We start from the raw sequence: 20,134 nt of genomic DNA, 5'->3' as shown, positions 1-20,134 counted from the left end.
TGCCCCTATACCCTTTTACAGTGTGCGTGTATGTCAGTGTGCTCCCAGAAGACCCTGTACAGTATGCAGTATGTGTGTATATGTTAGTGTACAGTTGATAAAAAACAGCATAAATAGGGGTATGGCTGGTAGAACTAAAATCAGCATCAGTTCTGAAGTAGGTGTCGAAATTGTCGAAGAGACTGAAGGAGACTGAAGATGAAGTAGAAGAAGGGAAGAACAGGGCAGGAGCACTGGTGAGGTAAAGAGGTAGGGTGAGTACGTGAGGAAGGAGGGCCCTACTCACAGACTAAAAGGAGGTGGGTGGACGAACGAAAGACAATTGGATAAGTAGGAACAGATGGGAACAGATGGAGGGATAGGGGAGGCAGGATAGGAGGAGTGAAAGAGGTTAGGAGGAGGAGGAGGGATAGGCTAGTCGGAAGAAGTGGGTTTTGAGGGAGCGCTTGAAGGAGGTAAGGGAATCAGAAAGCCTGATGGGTGGCGGGAGGTTGTTCCAGTGCAGGGGGGCAGAGTGAGAGAAGTCTTGGACATGGGAGTGGGAGGAAGTGATTAGGTGAAAGGTCAGGTGGCGGTCGGCGGTGGAGCGAAGATGACTGGAGGGAGTGTGGATAGAGATCAGTTAAGAGAGGTAAGGAGCGGTGGAGGAGGAGAGAGCCTTGTAGGTGGTGGTGAGGAGTTTAAAGAGAACTCGGAAAGAACTCATACACAGCCCCTTGCATGCTAGCAAGGGGATGCGGGCAGTGCGAGAAATGGGGAAGGAGGCCGTTTGGCAGGGTCGTGGGCGGAGCTGACCTGTACACTAGCTGGCGAGTATATGCAGCCTAGTGAACATGTCTCAATCAGGCCCTAAGTGTGTATACTTCAGTGTTCCAGGGCCGTCTTTCCCATTGGGCATGATGGGCACTTGCTGAGGGGCCCTAAGACCTAGGGGCCCAACCCAATGGGAAAGACAGTGGGGATCAGGGTGGTGGGGTCCAGGCACATACCTTTGTTCTTTCCTTTCTTGACTGTGTAGTTTACTACACTGTTGGCTGCTCTTCCGGCAGCGTGAGCCATGAGGAGGAGTGGCCGGCCAAGACTACAAATCCCAATGTGCCCTGCGCTCAGCTCACTCTCTGGCTCTCTACACTGCTGGCTGCTCTTCCGGCAGCATGAGCCATGAGGGGGAGTGGCTGGCCAAGACTACAGCTCCTAATGTGCCCTGCACTCAGCGCTGCTTACTGCACTCACTGCAGCCCTCCTGCAACCACAGTGCATATGACCGGGGGCCGGGAACTGATGCTGTGCTGGACTGCTGGGGGAAACAAAGGTAGGAGGCAGCCCTCAGTGTGTGGGATGTGGGGGGCTACTGGTAAACTATTTTGCGGGGGGTGTCCTTGCAAACTATTTCATGGGGGGGGCAATGGAGGCGGGGCAGCAAACTAATTCACAGTAGGGGGGCCCAGCAAATTAGGTTGCCCGGGGGCCTTTACTAATGTTAAGACAGCCCTGAGTGTGCCCCTATACCCTTTTACAGTGTGCGTGTATGTCAGTGTGCTCCCAGAAGACCCTGTACAGTATGCAGTATGTGTGTATATGTCAGTGTACAGTTGATAAAAAACAGCATAAATAGGGGTATGGCTGGTAGAACTAAAATCAGCATCAGTTCTGAAGTAGGTGTCGAAATTGTCGAGGAGACTGAAGGAGACTGAAGATGAAGTAGAAGAAGGGAAGAACAGGGCAGGAGCACTGGTGAGGTAAAGAGGTAGGGTGAGTACGTGAGGAAGGAGGGCCCTACTCACAGACTAAAAGGAGGTGGGTGGACGAACGAAAGACAATTGGATAAGTAGGAACAGATGGGAACAGATGGAGGGATGGGGGAGGCAGGATAGGAGGAGTGAAAGAGGTTAGGAGGAGGAGGAGAGATAGGCTAGTCGGAAGAAGTGGGTTTTGAGGGAGCGCTTGAAGGAGGTAAGGGAATCAGAAAGCCTGATGGGTGGCGGGAGGTTCCAGTGCAGGGGGGCAGAGTGAGAGAAGTCTTGGACATGGGAGTGGGAGGAAGTGATTAGGTGATAGGTCAGGTGGCGGTCGGCGGTGGAGCGAAGATGACGGGAGGGAGTGTGGATAGAGATCAGTTAAGAGAGGTAAGGAGCGGTGGAGGAGGAGAGAGCCTTGTAGGTGGTGGTGAGGAGTTTAAAGAGAACTCGGAAAGGAATGGGGAGCCAGTGAAGAGATAGACAGAGGGGGAGGCGGAGGTAGAGCGGTGGGAGAGGAAGATGAGCCTAAGAGCGGCATTAAGAATAGATTGGAGAGGGGCAAGGCAGAGGTAGCCCGGAGAGTAGGATGTTGCAGTAGTCAAGGCAGGAGATGACAATAGAGTGAATGAGAATTTTGGTCGCATCAGCGGAGAGGAATGGTCTGATGCGCGAGATGTTGCAGAGGTGAAAGCGGCAAGACTGTGAGAGAGCACGAATGTGGGGGGTGAAAGAGAGGGAGGAGTCAACAGAACGTAAGTGACTGTTCTTATCAGTTTAACACCCAATAAGCCACCTAAAAAAAAAAAAATAGGCCCCAAAATGCACATAATGGAAAAAAAGAGGTGCAATTTCACAAGTTGATTCTCTAAAAGCCTAATTAAGGGAACCACCTGGCTCAAACTAGCAGTCTCGCCACTCACTTCACAGGTGGCTATTTTAAAGAGTTTTAGCACCTTGCACAGCACAGAAATTAGTTTCCAATGTGCTGGGCTAAGGTACATCCCCATTCCTCTCCCAAAGTCATGGCTTGTTGTATAGCTGTGAATGACTTTCTGCTGTTCTTCCATCCGCTGAAGCATATACAGGGTGGAGTTCCACCTTATTGGCACCTCCTGCTTCAGCTGATGGAAGAGCAGATTCAATTCCTCTTGCAGCTGCTGCAATCTCCTGCACGCTGTTGCGGAATGCTGGAAATGCCCAGAAAGTTTTTGTGCAACCCACAGCATCTCTTGCACGCCCGTCATTCCTTAAAAATGCCTGAACCACTAAGTTGATCATGTGAGCAAAACAGGGAATGTGTTTGAATTCACCCAGCTGTAATGCTTTCACGATATTACTGGCGTTATCTGAGATGATAAATCCTGAGGAGAGTCCAAGTGGGGTAAGCCATGTCGCTATGACATCTCTCAGTTTTTCAAAGAGGTTCTCAGCAGTATGCCTCTTAGTAAAGCCGGTGATACATAGAATAGCCTGGTGATGCTTGCTAGATCCTACTGCTGCTGCTGCTGGAGGGGATTCAACCACCCAGTGGGCTGTCACAGTCATGTAATCTTTGGTCTGTCCACTGCCGCTTGTCCATATATATATCTGTGGTTAGGTGGACACTGGCTCCAATCCCACTTTTCAGGCCATGGATTACTTTAGACTTGATGTCCTGGTACAGCTCAGGAATGGCTTTCCGATGAAATGGAACCGAGATGGAATCTGGTACCGGGAACATGCAGCCTCCATTAATTGTGTGAAACCCACAGAATTAATGGCAGATATTGGATGCAAGTCCAATACTATTATGGCAGTAATGGCTTCAGTGTTCCACTGTACCACTGGGTGAGAACTGACATACTTGTTTTTCCTCGCCAAGCACTGCTGAATAGTCAGTTGTTTTTTCAAAGTAGTATAATGGTTTTTCTTGGGACACTTCTGGTTTGAAGAACTACCCCCGGTAGCAGCAGCAGTAACAGAAGGCCTTTCAATCAAGGATTCTTCTGCAGAATCATGGAAAGGGAAGGATTTTTCTAGCACAGCAGTAGTATCAGAAGAACCATCCCTGGTCATTACTGAGGATACTGAAGTTGAGGGTGAGGGTGTTGGTAGTGGAGATCGCAAGTGGTGGGGTCCACTAAGAGAAGAGACACATTTGATGCTGGACTTGTTTTTTATGTTAATTCTTCAGCACCAATTTTGGAAACATCCCTATACTTCCCATGAGCTTGATGCAGATGACATAATAGGGTAGATGTTCTGAGATGTTTAATGTCCTTACCTCAACTTATTTTGTTTCCACAAAGGCTACAGATGGCTTGGTAAATGTTTTCTGAATTAGTGTGAAAATAAATCCACACTAATGACGTGCATTTTTTGGTCCTATGACCAGGCATGACAATGGCAGTCTTATCATGCCCAACAGATGGTTCCACTTGTGCCCCACTTACACACACAATATGCTCATCCTCAATATCCAATTCATCAGTAGTGCCATCGTCTGCTACACAAGTCAACCCCTCATCATCTTGCTGTAACTTGACGATAATGGGAGGACAGTGCGGCACGCCAGTGAGATACACTATAGTACAGATGTGACCACGTACATCTTGGTTTTACTGCACCGTGTATGGCACAATATGGCACACCTTGGACTCTGCAAAAGTCACACTTTGTGATTTTTCAAAAAATTTGCTTCTCTAATCTATTACTTTATACAAGTTCTACTGCTTCAGAAATTTTTTAGACTCTATCTACTTGCTACATTTGGAAAAACAGCTAAGCCGTGTTTTGCATGTTGTGACAAATTGAGAAAAAAAGCCAAGATGTATGTGGACACATGTATCTCACTGGCGTGCCGCACTGGGCTTCCTAGCTCATGATAGTTTTTGGGGTGCCACACCCTGCACCTAGATATAGCGCTAGGGACCCCCAATATACAGAGAAGCCTTGACGTGGCTTGGGGGCATAGCATACACCTGCGCAGGTATATGTAACCAATATCTCTGAATTCTATTATCATGTAGTGTTCAAGATTGGTTAATAATACTATTCAGTGAGCTGGGGGAAAAAGTCTTGTTTTACTAACTCTCCTTGCCAGGTTTGAGGATGAGCATCACCGATGACGTTAGTATTAGTAGTATGTTCATGTTCATCACCATGAATGATGGCAGTAGCTGGTGTGGGAGTATTTGGTCCAAATTGTTTTTTCTCCATTTTTAAATAAAATTTAAATAAGAACAAAATATTTTTGTTTTGTTTTTGAGGACAGAGCTTGTATAACGCTGCGTGAAGGCCGAACAATCACATACCCACCTTCTGACTGTATATACTATGAGTGCAGTACACTCAGAGAATGAATAAAGATGAGAAAAATTTATTAGGATTTTTTAAATTTAATTTGTTTTTAATGCGCAGCTTGTATAATACTGCTTGGAGGCCAAATAATCACACACACCTTCTGACAGTATATACTATGGGTGCAGTACACACAAAGAATGAATATAGATGAGAAAAATTGATTAGGAGTATTTGACTTTAATTAATTTAATTTGTTTTTAATGCGCAGCTTGTATAATACTGCTTGGAGGCCAAACAATCACACACCCACCTTCTGAAAGTATATACTATGGGTGCAGTACACACATAGAATGAATAAACACAAGAAACATTGATTAGGATTTTTTAAATTTCATTTGTTTTCAATGCTCAGCTTGTATAATTCTGCTTGGAGGCTGAACAATCACATACCCACCTTCTGACAGTATATACTATGGGTGCAATACACACAAAGAATGAATAAAGATGAGAAAAAATGTTTAGGATTTTTTAAATTTAATTTGTTTTTAATGTGCAGCTTTTATAACGCTGCTTGGACGGGCCTTGGATAACACTGTGTGGATCATAGAGGCAGAACAATCACACACAGAACTTGTTCCACTTCTGACAGTAGTATATGTATGGTGTATTGGATTGCAGTGCAGCACACCAGTGACCACACACCACAATGAAAAAAAAATTAACAATGAAAAACTGACTGACAGCCTGCCTGTGTACCCCACTACACTGACTGACAGCCTGCCTAACATATGAGCAGTACAATTACTACAATATAAGTATAATATATATAACCCAGCACACAAACCCCTCTGCAGATTGCACAGCACAAACTCACTCTGCACTGCACAACACCCCTCTACACACTGCACAACACCCCTCTAGTCTGCACTGCACAACACCCCTCTGCACTGCACAATACCCCTATGAGTCTGCACAGCACAAACCCCTCTGCAGTCTGCACTTCACAACACCCCTCTGTCTGGACTCTGCACTGCACCCCTCTGCACAACACCCCTCTGCACACTAATGATTGATGTGACAATTGACAAGTGATTGATGATTCAAAATCAAGTTCACCCCAGGCTCCTGCCCACAGCACAACTAGCAGAGCTGTGCGCAGCTGGAAGCCTGAGTGTGAAATGGCACCAAATTCTTTTATAGACTCTGCGTTTCGCAAGAATCAGACACCAGATTCCCGCATTCGGCTGCACTCGGGTTTCCGAACATGCCCATAGAAATGCAGCCGCAGAAAAGTAAGTCCTGGCTTACCTTTCTGCTGTGAACAGAGGAAGTCATTAAATGGTCAGCAACATCACATGATTTTTCCTCTGTGTGGGCAAACGAATGTGTAAACGTAAACATCCGCTTGCAGAGTAGCAAGGGGATTCAGGGTCATGCATTCACTGGGGTGGAATTAACCTGCTCGTGAGGCTCCAAATATACGCAGCTTTGTGAGCAGGTCTGAATTACCCCCAATGTGTGGATTAGCAGATAGACAGTCAGAAGTTCATCAGTAAATAGACAAACAGATAAAAAGGATCAACAAGGTCAAAAGATCGACATGTAAAAGTTCAAGAGTACAAAAGATCAACAGGTGCAGAAGTTCAAAAGGGTTAAAAGGTTGAAACGTTATTTTTATTTTTGGATGTTTTTTTATGTTATATGTGACCAAAATTCAGAAAAATGCATCCTGCTTCACTTGCTGCACTTGGGCACAGTGCCTCGCTCCACTCTGTCTTTCTCATCACAACTTACCATTCACCACCTCGATGTACATGATTTGTCCTTTGGATATGGCAATTTGTCCTAATGTCGCGCAATGGTGTACCCACACTTAGTTTATTTGTTGCTATGGGAAAAGTCTACACTTTATAAAGAAAGAAGGCTTAATACATTTTCCCATATAATTTAGTAGCAGATTGCATAGAATACCTGAAAAGGTTATAGTCTGGTTACAAGTTCAGTACAAGTAGTAGAAAGTAAGCAAGTAAATATTGTATTTGATGGGTTTTTCTAGATGAAAGACACTGTCTTTGGGGTGAGGAAGGGCACTTTAGTGACATGACAGACAATTTGTTAATGTGTGATGAGAGTAGTGCCAGGCACTTTGTAATAAAGATGAAGTCTGTCTGGCATTCACTTGTGATGAAGCCAGAGGCTCTTTCAAAGCTTGTAAATTGTTCCATATGTGCCAATGTTATATAAGGTGTTTACTGTAAAATTAATGCAAACTAGACCTACCACATTGGATGTGCCTCCCTTTTCCTTGGATTGCTTATCAGTTGAGATAAGTGGTTAACCTCCCACGTGAAACGATTGGCCAGTTTGCTGTAATAAAGACAAAGAGTTAATCTTAGAAAGCAACAAGAATTTCCCCTACCTTAGACCCATAGGGACAGTCTTAATGCAAGACACGGTGAATCCCTCAGTACAAAATCATTCATCAATGGGTACCAACTGAAACACAATGACAGTCTACTCATCTTATTTGGCATGGTCCAGGATAGTAAGTGGGAATGGTGTATGAATCCTGATCTGGAGAAAGGAATAGCGACTTGAGATGGTATTGGTTGAGGTTTATGCTTCCTATTGAACTACATGGAGAAAAATCAGAAGAAAGCTAGTACGTGAATCTATGTCTAAATGCTTAGGAAACTTTTTGCTCATACGGCCTGATTCATAGTTGATCGTTGATCTGCAAAGTTGCAAATCAAGCAATTATTGAATGTCTGTGTATGCGTACAGTATGCATTTCACATGTTCAGGCCCAGATAGCGACAGAATATACTTATTGATTGTAAAGCGGCCATATGTTAAATGACAGGGAGCTTGCATTTTGGGGTGGCTACTTGCCATGTTCTGGGAGTGTGAGAACAAATGCAGGCATGCCAAGGCATTTTAAGGGAGGTTCTATGACATCAGGGCTGGCCCCAATCAGCCTGTCTCAGTCACAGGGTTGTGGAAGGTTCAGATATACGAACATTTGCACAGTATGCAAAAACCATTTGACGGTTGATAGCAAATAGAAAATTTACATGGGGTGGGTTTTCTTTCTGTTTGGGCAGCAGCTAACTACTCGCAGTTATCTGCAGCTTTGGAAAATAGTGATCAAGTCAGAATCAGGCCCATAGTGCCAGCTTGTTACCACTAAAAACGTATGTATGTATGCTTGGCGATAAGACAGAATGAACACTTCGGTATAGCTTCTGAAAGTGTAGGCCAGTTTGTAACTTAGGGATTGATTCAGCAAGGCTTGCTAAGCAGCGGGCATTCGCTGCTTAGTGAGCACTGAAACGCCGCCCACCACCTGGCCAAATCCCCTCAATATCATACGAGGAGATGTACAGGAACACACCCCCTCACATGCGGCCGAAGGGGACATGGAACCAGAAACTACCATTTGATTAGTACCTTCTAAAAGATAATAGATAGATCAGTGTTTCCCAAACCGTGTGCTGTGGCACCCCTGGGGGGCTTTTTGGTACTTGGGTGGTGCCCTGGGTTGAAGGTTCAAGACCAATTCAAATGATTTATGGTCAATTTAATAGACAAAACCATTGCTGGTACAGATGGAGCCCCTCTCTTCTTTGCTCGGCGAGCGTCCCTGCTGGGGAGAGCCGGCGGAGAGGGACTCCATCAGACTTGGATGCGAGTGCGTCTCACGTGCACACGCGTCCCAGTCTCTCGGCGGCTTGGCGGCAGGACCCTACCCGTCTCTGCTTCAGGGAGACTGGCAGGGTTAGGTGGGGTCAGGCGGGGCTGGGGACAGGTGATGGTGGAAGGGAGGCGGCAGATGGCAGCGGGGAGCTCCGTCGCTATTTGGGGCGTGAGCATCTCATGTGTGTGCCCCCTGGCGACAGCTGGTGAGGGACAAGAGGGTAACAGCTGGTGAGGGACAAGAGGGCAAAGACAAGAGGGTCCCCATCTGTAGTTGTAAACTATGTGGACAAAAAAGAAGCAAATCATGGCCCTCAACTCATAAATGACCCTAAGTATAGTATGACATATAGGGGGAAATTTACTAAAGGAAATTTGTAAAAAATAGGTGTATTTGTATTTAGAAATACACTTATTTTTGACATTTACTATCCTGAAAATACGGCAATTCGTATTCGTATTGATAGCACATCAATACGAATACGAATTGCCGTATTTTCGGGATAAAAATGTCAAAAATAAGTGTATTTCTGGATACAAATACACCTATTTTTACACCTATTTTTTACACATTTCCTTTAGTAAATTTCCCCCATAAACACAATTTATGTAATTTTATATTTACTTTAGAATTTATCCATAACAAACATTTGGCCTAAGGGAGCCATGAAGAGAATTCTCATTGAATTTCAACATATTCTATATTCCATTTATTTTGAACAAAAGAGAATTTCAAATTCATATTGTATATTATATATCAAAATATGATCAATTGTGGCTATTGATAATGTAAAGTAATATCTGTTCACATTATACATCTTCTCTACTACTATATTACCATTAAAACATGTTTTACTATTTATAAGAAATAAAAAGAAGTACACATGGAGAACAGAACAACAATATATCATTTAATTTAAACTTGGAACAATAGTAAAAAGTAGTAAATACAAATAGTAAACAAAAAGATAGCATTGGGTAAGATTTATACAAATATCATATTTCAATGTTTAATTAGTATATTTTAAGACAACAAAAGTAAGGCATCCAGTAAAACAGCAACTATAATTTGGAAACAAAGCAGTAATAATGTAGTGTCTATATATTTATTAAATATGTTAATATTAATATAAGGAAGCTTGATATAAACAACATAGATGTGGTTTCCACCTGAAGAATAGCATTAAATGTTAAAAAAAAATTAAAACAATTATGCAGTTTATTTAAATTATATATTGGTGTGAGACCAGTAAATGGCATTGTCGGATGTTACTCCAACAAGTGATTTACCTGCTCCCAGATGTGTCCTGTACATTTACTGGTATAAGGAACATTTATATATAAGGATATTTAGAGAATAAGGTGGGTATTCAATGTCGGGTCACGACTGTCAGGCTGGCCTGACAGCCGTGACCCTGTCCCATTCTCGGTCGGCTTGACTGGGATTTTGCAAGCGGGATTCAATGTCCCACCTGCCGAACGCTGAGAAGGGGGCATGCCCGCGAGAAGCTTCTGGAAATCGGCGAGCTGTGGCCGGGAGCTCGTCAATCTCGTTCTCGGCAGAACGTGCTTGACTGCTTGTGAAGTCGGGCACGTTCTGCCACGATCCCTATTCAATGCTGTCGGGGAAGACAGCATTGAATAGGGCCCCACTGCCATTTCCCTCGAGATTGAATAACCACATCAAATGCTGAAGAAGGCGAGATAATGGCCATCATATGACCGGGGCCAGGTTTATGGAGGGTAAATCTCTATTTTGGTCTCGCATTTGATTAATCAAAATAAAGGGGGTCACCATTTTTCAATAGCCCATAAAGGATTGTTTTTATAACTATTGTAAAAATTTAAATCAATCAATAATTCCTGAAGGAGGTATTTAAATATTAAATAAAAACTTATAGTGAATATATAGGGACTATTTTCTTATATTTACACGTTATTGAAAATTAAAAAAAAAAAACATTAAAACCAAAAAAAGGCACAACATTGTTAGTTGAAACACTTATTTGTTAATTGGTTGATGTGGAATATAGTGCTCTAATTTAGAGCCAAACACTGTGGGGTGGGGTGGGGGGTAGGGTGGGGGTGGGGGGCACATCCCTGAGGATATTGGAAACAGTGAAAAACATTCAGTGGTTCAATAGCTCTATATGGTATATATATAGTCAATCAGTATATATATATCCATAAATACAAAGCACTCACTACAACAAACTAACTCACCTTAACATTCAAATAATCAATTAAATAAATAATGGGGTTTTAGTACATGAATTGATCAATGCATTTAAGCTTACATCCCATCGCCAAGGGACCCCATTTCACTGCAAGTCCTACACTAACAACTGGTTTTCTTAGGAACCTGACAACTGCTTACACATCATGGCTAAAATGAACATGTGTTTTTTCTTGGGTTAAAGCTCAACTGCCAAGTACCTTATGGCTTTTAAAGGTGAGACCATCCCAAACACAGCACCTGAATTAGTATTAAAGGGGCAGCTGTCACAGGTTTCAGGTAAATGAGCTTATCTAGGGTGCATGAGAAAGCTATGATCACAGTAGCAGAGGTTAATTAAAAATCAACCCAAATATATAGATACAGAAGTACCAACATACTCGCCATTCCTACGAATGGGGTGCAAACAGCACTAACACTTCCCAGGTTGGAGTGCAGTGGCCTGTGACCACACACTCTAGTAAATACAAATACAGGGGGCCCAGCACTCACTACAACAAACTAACTCACCTTAACATTCAAATAATCAATTAAATAAATATTGGGGTTTTAGTTCATGAATTGATCAATGCATTTAAGCTTGCAGCCCATCTCCAATAAATATATATAGATGCTTGTGGGTGGTCCGGCACTCTTCTCACCCTTGCAACTGCTCCGATGCCCTCCGCAGTATCTGAATAGTAGGTACAGGTGTAGCCGTGAGAGACTGGCCATTCAAAACAACTATTTTAATGCAAATAAAAGGTGGAACAAATCTCTAATACATATATATATATATATATATATATATATATATATATATATATATATATATACATAAGTCCAATCCTGCCGGCACTCCTCAGCTATAACAACTGGCCCCGGTGCTCAAGAACAAATAATACAAATATTCAAACAAATAGTGGCACTCTGGAGGCAAAACGATTCAGCAAGGAAAACGTGTGTATTAGGGTTAAGCTTTCGGGGTTTGATCCCCTTCCTCAGAACACATATGTGTTCTGAGGAAGGGGATCAAACCCCGAAAGCTTAACCCTAATACACACGTTTTCCTTGCTGAATCGTTTTGAGTGCCAGTATTTGTTGGAGTATTTATATATATATATATATATATATATATACATTTGTAGTTCAGCCCGGCACTCGCTCCTGTGTCCAACCACCCTGGGTGCCCTCTGGGGGAATTTGTAGATCACAACGGCTATACAAGCAGCGGCACTCCAAAGGATTTTAAACTGTGCTTTTAATGGTGCTCCGACGTTTCGGGGTGGCGTGACCCCGTTATTTTTTTGCCTTGAAAACGGGGTCACGCCACCCCGAAACGTCGGAGCACCATTAAAAGCACAGTTTAAAATCCTTTGGAGTGCCGCTGATTGTATAGCCGTTGTGATCTATATATATATATATATATATATATATATATATATATAAGTAAACAGAAGTACCAACACACTCGCTGTTCCTACAAATGGGGTGCAAACAGCACCCACACTTCCCAGTTTGGGGTGCAGTGGCCTGTGACCACACAGTCTAGTAAATATATATGTAGTCAATCAGTAGTTTTCCATTGACTTCAATGGGATTTTGAAATTTCCAGCCAGCCCACCACTGCCGCTACCTGTTAACCCACTGCTCCTCAGTGCTGGCCTCTCTCTCCTGCAGCAGCCAGGAAGAGTGAATGAGGAGACTTTGAGATCTATAGTTTATTTGTCTAATCAACATTTGTCACTAATACCCCTTTCACACCAAGAAGCAAATTCCAGGGTTAACGTTTTACAACCAGGGAATTTGCTGAAAAACCCAGGTTTTTCTTTGGTGTAAAAGGGTCAACCTGGGTCTTAAATTCCAGGTCACCGACCCTGCTTTTGAACAAGGTTTGATGAGCCGGGATTTAAGACGTAGGGGTCATCCTGGGTTTTTCACACCACAGAAAAACCTGGGTTTTCAGCAAATTCCTGGGTTGAAAAGTTTTAACCAGGTAATTTGCTGATATTGTGAATTGGGGTCCCCCTGCAAAATGACCCGGCACACAAAAATGCAGAGTAATTGCCAGGTGGGCGGTGTGAAAGGGGTATAATGCAGCCTTCTGGAATTGATGACAAATTGTCCAATGTTTACTGCAAATTATCCCAGCAAACTCAATACTAAATTATTACTGATCAATTAAAATGGTGAATTTACCCCAATATTTATTTATTTATTAACAGTTTCTTATATAGCGCATACATATTCCGCAGCGCTTTACAGAGAATATTTGAACATTCACATCAGTCCCTGCCCCAGTGGAGCTTACAATCTATATTCCCTACCACATGTACATGCACACACAGACATTCTAGGGTTAATTTTTGTTGGAAGCCAATTAACCTATCTATATATTTTTGGATTGTGGGAGGAAACCGGAGTACCCGGAGTAAACCCACGCAAGCACGGGGAGAATATACAAACTCCGCACAGTTAGAGCCATGGTGGGGATCGAACCCATGCTGCCCAATATGTGTACTACTGTATATAACTCTGTCCCTCTGTAAACAATTACACAGAAACTAGCTTGGGTGTCCACACAAGCTTTTCAGTTCAAAAAGCATTGCGTGTAGTTCACATCGCACCATGTTTATTTTGGCTTGTGATGTACACTCCAGCGTAGTTTCCCAAGCCAAAAAAGTATGTGTAGGCAGTACTTTTTGTAATAGATCACAACGCATCTACTGTAGTTCAAATTGTAGCATATCGCATGCGATTTGAACTAGATGCGATCTAGTACAAAACGCACAAAGCACATATCGCACCGTGTTGCCCACATTAGGCTAATAAAAAGCTTTACAAGAAAGCACAGAAGGTAACCAAAAATATAAAATAATTCTTACTAACATTTCAGGAAGGCATGTAATCTGCCACTAAACATAGTCATCTACAGTTAGAAAAAATAATTAGACTGAATAATTTCTACTGTATCAGTGACACAACAACCGTTCAATTTACATTGTGACCGATCTAGGCAGACAGCATTACGTAACCTGATGCTGAATAATACGCGAAGCAAGTGTAATAAATCAGACAGTTAACACAAAGATTATATCTGCCTAAATCTGGCTACAATCTTTCAATCTTGGCTTGGAAATCTATTTCTTAAATTGCAGAACTTGGCCATCGAATAAAGGCAAGGAAGACATTAATTAAATATTAAATGGAGTTGGCCTCTAAGTTTGTTTAACACTTTTGGCTCAGATGGTACGTGTAATCTAATTTAATTTTATGGTTTATGTAAGGATGTGGCTGATAGATTTTGTTATTAGGCTTACAGTTTGATTTAACATAAGGTCCTTCATTATTTTTCATGCTTACTTTAAATACTACTGCTTAGTAAATTCATTTTTTTTATAGATAATTCAGTTTATACAGTAATTATCGAAAATATTATTTGCAAAAACAATAATAAAATAATTTCCCTTGCACAGAGTTATATATCCTTATGGATGTAGCAGTTCATTATGTTCTGTGGAAAGCTCATGAATATTTTCATGGGTAATATTTTGTTCTGATCTGCAGAATATTTCACAATCAGACAAGTTTTAACTAGAGTATGTAATGAAGCTGGCTTCTTTCATCTGTGCCCTACTTAGGCGCATTATAACACACATGCACACATTCTTCCTATTCAGGTTACATTCCTTTACATATTTATGTGCTTATGCTTAAGGTAACAAAATGTTATCCTAAATGTTGTCATTTTGTTGCTTTAGAATTTGCTATGATGTAATATATAATGATAGAGAAGACATGCAAATAACTTCAGTTGAATCTGTAATTACAAAAAACTGCTGTGAAAATGTTTCATTTTAGACCATATCTGGAATTGGACTAATGGCACTTCTCATGCAACAGTAAATTATGTTAGTACTTTGTAAATGATCAAGTTCTGCATCAAACTTGAGTCTTGTAATATGTAATTTATATATGAAATGGTTATTTCTTTAGTCCGGTCCTTTGGATGTTAGACCATATCTGAACCAGTTGTGTAATAAATATTGCACCCCCTGTCAAAAAAGTTTCCTCCACCGCCCCACCCCATACATTAATTATTATGTTTTACCTACATGCTCGTTGCCAGGAGTTTCTTGTGTGTTGCCAGAGGTTTCATGCTTGTTGCCAGGGGTTTCTTGCTCATTGCCAGGAGTTTCTTTTGTATTGCCAGAGGTTTCATGCTTGTTGCCAGGGGTTTCTTGCTCATTGCCAGGGGTTTCTTGACTTTGCAAGGGGTTACATGCTCATTGCCAGAGGTTTCTTGCTTCTTGTCAGGAGTTACATGCTCATTGCCAGAGGTTTCTTGCTTATTGCAAGGGGTTACATGCTTGTTGCCAGGGAGTTACATACTCGTTACCAGTGATTTAGTGCTTATAGTGTACCAGCGCTTCCTGAATACTTCTTAATATCGCTATACGCGTTGCGCTCCCTTGACAGATGTTTGGGGTCCAGTAGGATCTCTATTTTCATTGAGAAAAATATAACAACCCTTTGGCCTTAATTTGGAGACAATGGCACAGTAGAAAAAAATGCAGTAAAGGGTAAAATAAGTTGTTCCTAATATAAAAAACAAACAAACAATCAATGCATTGTATATTTGGCAATGTTTGTTGTTCCTGTCCTATTACTGTTCATATTCCACAATTCAAGATTTGTTTTTAACTAATGTAAAATGCATAAGGGGAAATTTACTAAGATGTGAATTCTATTTCAGAAGGGATGTTGCTATGGGCAACCTATCAGATACTATCTGTTATCTTCTAGAAGGTGCTAAATAAATAAGAAATACATTCTTATTGGTTGCCCATAGCAACATCCCATGTGAAATAGAACTCCCATCTCACCAAATTTCCCCCATATACTTTAAATGGGTTTGACTGTAGCAATCACTGTTGCTAGTGCTAAAGGTGCGTACACACGGGGCAATATGATCGCTAGCAATATATTGCTCAGCAATCATATTGTCCCGTGTCCCGTTTTCATCTGCGACCAGAGATGGTCGCAGATGAAAATTTAAACACTGCTGGGTGAAGAGGCAGGGGATGTCGCTGGTCGGAGGAGCATACTCCTCCGACCAGCGACCATTCAGGGGCTGAAAGCGGGAGAGCGCACCCGGCGATTTATCGCTGGTGCACACTCCAATCACTGGCAATATGGTCGCTCAGCGACCATATTCCCAGCGATTTCAGCCCCTATCGACCCCGTGTGTACACAGCATAACATACATAGTGGAAGTGAAGTCAAGGTTAAGTTGATGTGAAATAAAGTTTATATAAAATACCCTGGAATTACTGGAATTTAAGCCTTACTACCAAAGACGCTGAACTACAGGAGGCTTGGAAGTTGTGTTCTTAAATAGGCAATATTCACAAATGTTAATGAAGAGAATGAACCGTGGTTTATTGAGAGCGCCTGTTATGTACGGTCCCCTTAAAGCAGCTGCTTATGGGAGTAGTCAGCTCCCTTGGTAAACAACAGATAAAGAAAAAGAAAAAAGCAGTGCTAATAAAATTGCGAAACCAATTACATCAATAAAAGAAGTGATATTTAATACATAGGGCAGTATTTAATGATAAATTATGCTATGTGCAGCGAATCCTGTTTAGGATTCACTGCACATTTGCTGGGTTCCAGAGGGCTGGAGCCTTCGCTGCCAGCCCTCCCTGTCAGCCTATACAACCCCTGTTAACCCCTTGCGTTGAACGCCGCAAAGAGCTCTGGGACGGCGGCAGGCAGGAAGATGGAAGCCTCCCTGCCTGCGCCTGAATGTATGGGGGGGAAGGCGGGCTGCCCCCCCCAGGAGAGCTGGCAGGGGACGTGGGTAGGGAGCCGTTGCACTGGTACTGCTCCTGCATATGTAATGAGCGGGACCATTGCAAAGTGAATATTTAATGAGTGGCTCCCGCCCCCTGCTGCCGAATGTGTGAAAAAATTAAATAAAATTAATTAAATATATATTCACCAAAAAAAAAACACAACTTTATTTTAAAAGGATACATTCCAGTTCACCTTAAAAAGATGTTGAATGCAAAACGGTGAATCATGGCGAAAATCATACTAAAAGCAGTTATTTATTTATTAACAGTTTCTTATATAGCGCATACATATTCCGCAGCGCTTTACAGAGCATAGTTATGGGCAAAATCACATAACGAATTACAGCACAAGACAGTTTAGGACAAGTACATGGTTACTATGGATAGTTGCATCAGGGGACAGGACACTGAAGCAAGCATCAGGGTGGCAGAGGTTTATATATATTCTAAGAAAGGCACATGAGGAGAGAGGGTGCTGCTCACGAGAGTTTACATTCTAACGTTTTCCACCCTAGCATTGAATACACTCTCTGCGAATCCCAATGAAAACCACATTGAAATACGCTTTTGGAGAACAGCAAACATTGAATAGGGTGAATCAGATTTTCAGTGAAAAAGATTCACCGCAAGGAGTGAAAACAGCCTGATTTGCCAAAAAATAAATAAATGGTGAATCGGGAGCATTGAATACTGCCCATAAAGTACACATAAAAATCACATAAAATCATTAATTAATATAGACATATGGACCCATATAATTGATATAGTCACCACTGAGATGTTGATTAAACCTGCACTGATCAAGGTTGTAATCCAAAATGAAGGGACTCCTTTTTATACCGCTTGAGGTGTCCTGGCTGTCAGTACCAGTGGCAGAAAGGTGCAAATTAGCCAGCCCGGGATACCTTAAAGCTGCGTGCAGTGAGATGTCCATAGTGGAAAGGCACAGGACTTCCAAAGGTTGTGGATGGAGATAAGATGAATGAGCAGGTAAATAACAGTCTCTTGGTGAAGATGGAAAGTTTGTCCAAAACTGAGTCCAATGGCACAAACGCTTTTTTCGCTGTGCTACCTCACAGCTTTGTCAAGGTGTCTCTCACTTCTGATGGTGCTTGTTTTTATACCCTACTTCCTTTATGGGTTATTAGCATAAATCATTGATGTATTTGTTTTATTTCATTAAAAAAATCTTAGACTTGCTCAGAGAAATATAGTGCGTAATAAATAAATATCACAAATAAATTCATCATTTGATTATACCATAAATAAATATAAAAAGTTTTGATATGTAAATCCATATGACCTTTTATACCCAAACTATTTCCGGGTCACATGCCGTACTTTTATCATATATGTTTTGAAATTAATAGTTTCTTACTTGTATAAATATAAAAATAATTTATCAGGAGAATCGAAGTAATGGTAGAAATAATTGTAACACTTATCAATCACCAACGGTCGGGTCCATAATCAATAGGTCCAGTTCTAGTTACACCGGAAATGACGCTACGTAACTGACATCCAATCATGGTTCATCTCTAGAGTGACGCTTTATCCGATTCATAGCGTCATGTCCGGTGTTTGGATCATGGAACTTCAGGTCATTGAGATGCGGAAGTCCCGAATTATGGTGTATACAACTTCAATATTCAATACATCCGGTAAATGTGTTGATTGCGTTGTGTATTATTATTATTAATATTATTATTATTATCATCATCATCAATCATAATCATTATTATATTAGGTACTCTTTACCTGGCACGGCGCCCATCGTGGTCATTGCGGGCATTGAATGCAATAAAAAATCGGGTGCGACGCGACCGACGCGATGCCCGCGATTTCCCATAGGGAACAATGTTAAATTTCTCAATTGACCCGATTTTACTGTTCAATGCCTCAATTGACACAATTTTTCCATAGGAAACAATGTTAAATGGCCCACAGAGGCCAAATACCCACCCTGAAGTGTGAAATGGCCCCCACAATTGTTAACGCCACCCCACGATCAACGTGAACCCGAAGCGTGGCGAGCGCAGCGGTACGCGTCCTACGACCTTTTCATACCCCCACTATCCACGTCGGCGTGGAGTTGAGAATAGAATAGTGTGGCGGGCGCAGTGAGCCACCGTGCCCTAAGCGTGGCGAGCGCAGCGAGCCCCGCGAGAGGACGCGGATACCTGTGAAGCCCGCGAAGGGACGCTTTTACCTGTGAAGGTATCCGCCACGCTTCGGGCTCGGTGACTCGCTACGCTCGCCACACTATTCTATTCTCAACTCCACGCCGACGTGGATAGTGGGGGTATGAAAAGGTCGTAGGCCGCGTACCGCCGACCCTCGCGGGCTCGCTGCGCTCGCCACGCTTCGGGTTGACGTTGATCGTGGGGTGGCGTTACCAATTGTGGGGGCCATTTCACACTTCAGGGTGGCTATTTGGCCTCTGTGGGCCATTTAACATTGTTTCCTATGGAAAAATCGTGTCAATTGAGGCATTGAACAGTAAAATCGGGTCAATTGAGAAATTTAACATTGTTCCCTATGGGAAATCGCGGGCATCGCGTAGCACCCGATTTTTAGTGCATTCAATGGCCGCGATGCCCGCGATTTTTTTACCTGCGATGCCCACGATCAAAATCGTGGGCGCCGTGCTAGGTAAAGAGTACCTTATATTATAATTTTTTTATATTAGATTACAAATTGTCCCCAGCATTGTACATGGACAATACAATACACATTACAGTACATTACATACACAGTAGAAAGGGAACAAAGAGTGTGATTATTAAACAACTGAGGGGTAGATTTATTAAGCTTGTGAAGTGATAAAGTGTCTGGTTTTTATCATTGGCCAATCAGCTCCTACCTGTCATTTTTCAAACCAAACCTGTAACTTTTAGGTTAACTCACAGTTAGGAGCTGATTGGCCGGTGATAAAACCAGACACTTTATCAGTTCACCGAGCTTAAAATATCTGCCCCTGAATAACCGATTAAAATAGTCAGTGACACAGTGTCACAGACAAACACAGGGAGGTTTCCAGTTACCACGGAAACCCTCCTGTCCCCACAGCCTGGTCAGCAGGCACTACGTGCAGTAGAAAAGGAGCAAAGGCATACCCTCCAACATGACCCATTCCATTAAGTACACAATACTCTGCTCCTGGACTTCCCTGCCACTGGCAGCGCCACATTAAGGTATAAATGGGCCTGGAGCTGAAAATTATCAAGGGCCTATTATGCGCAATTATAGGGGTTGTGGCCAGCACCTAATAATGTGGGGGGGGGGGCGTGACCAGTGTTCTGGTTGGGTGGTCTGCTCATGGGTGTGTCTCTATTTGTTTAAAT

Source organism: Crinia signifera, chromosome 5, assembly GCF_055691185.1.
Source record: "Crinia signifera chromosome 5, ASM5569118v1, whole genome shotgun sequence".
Classification (NCBI taxonomy): domain Eukaryota; kingdom Metazoa; phylum Chordata; class Amphibia; order Anura; family Myobatrachidae; genus Crinia; species Crinia signifera.
This window is presented reverse-complemented; position numbering follows the sequence as displayed.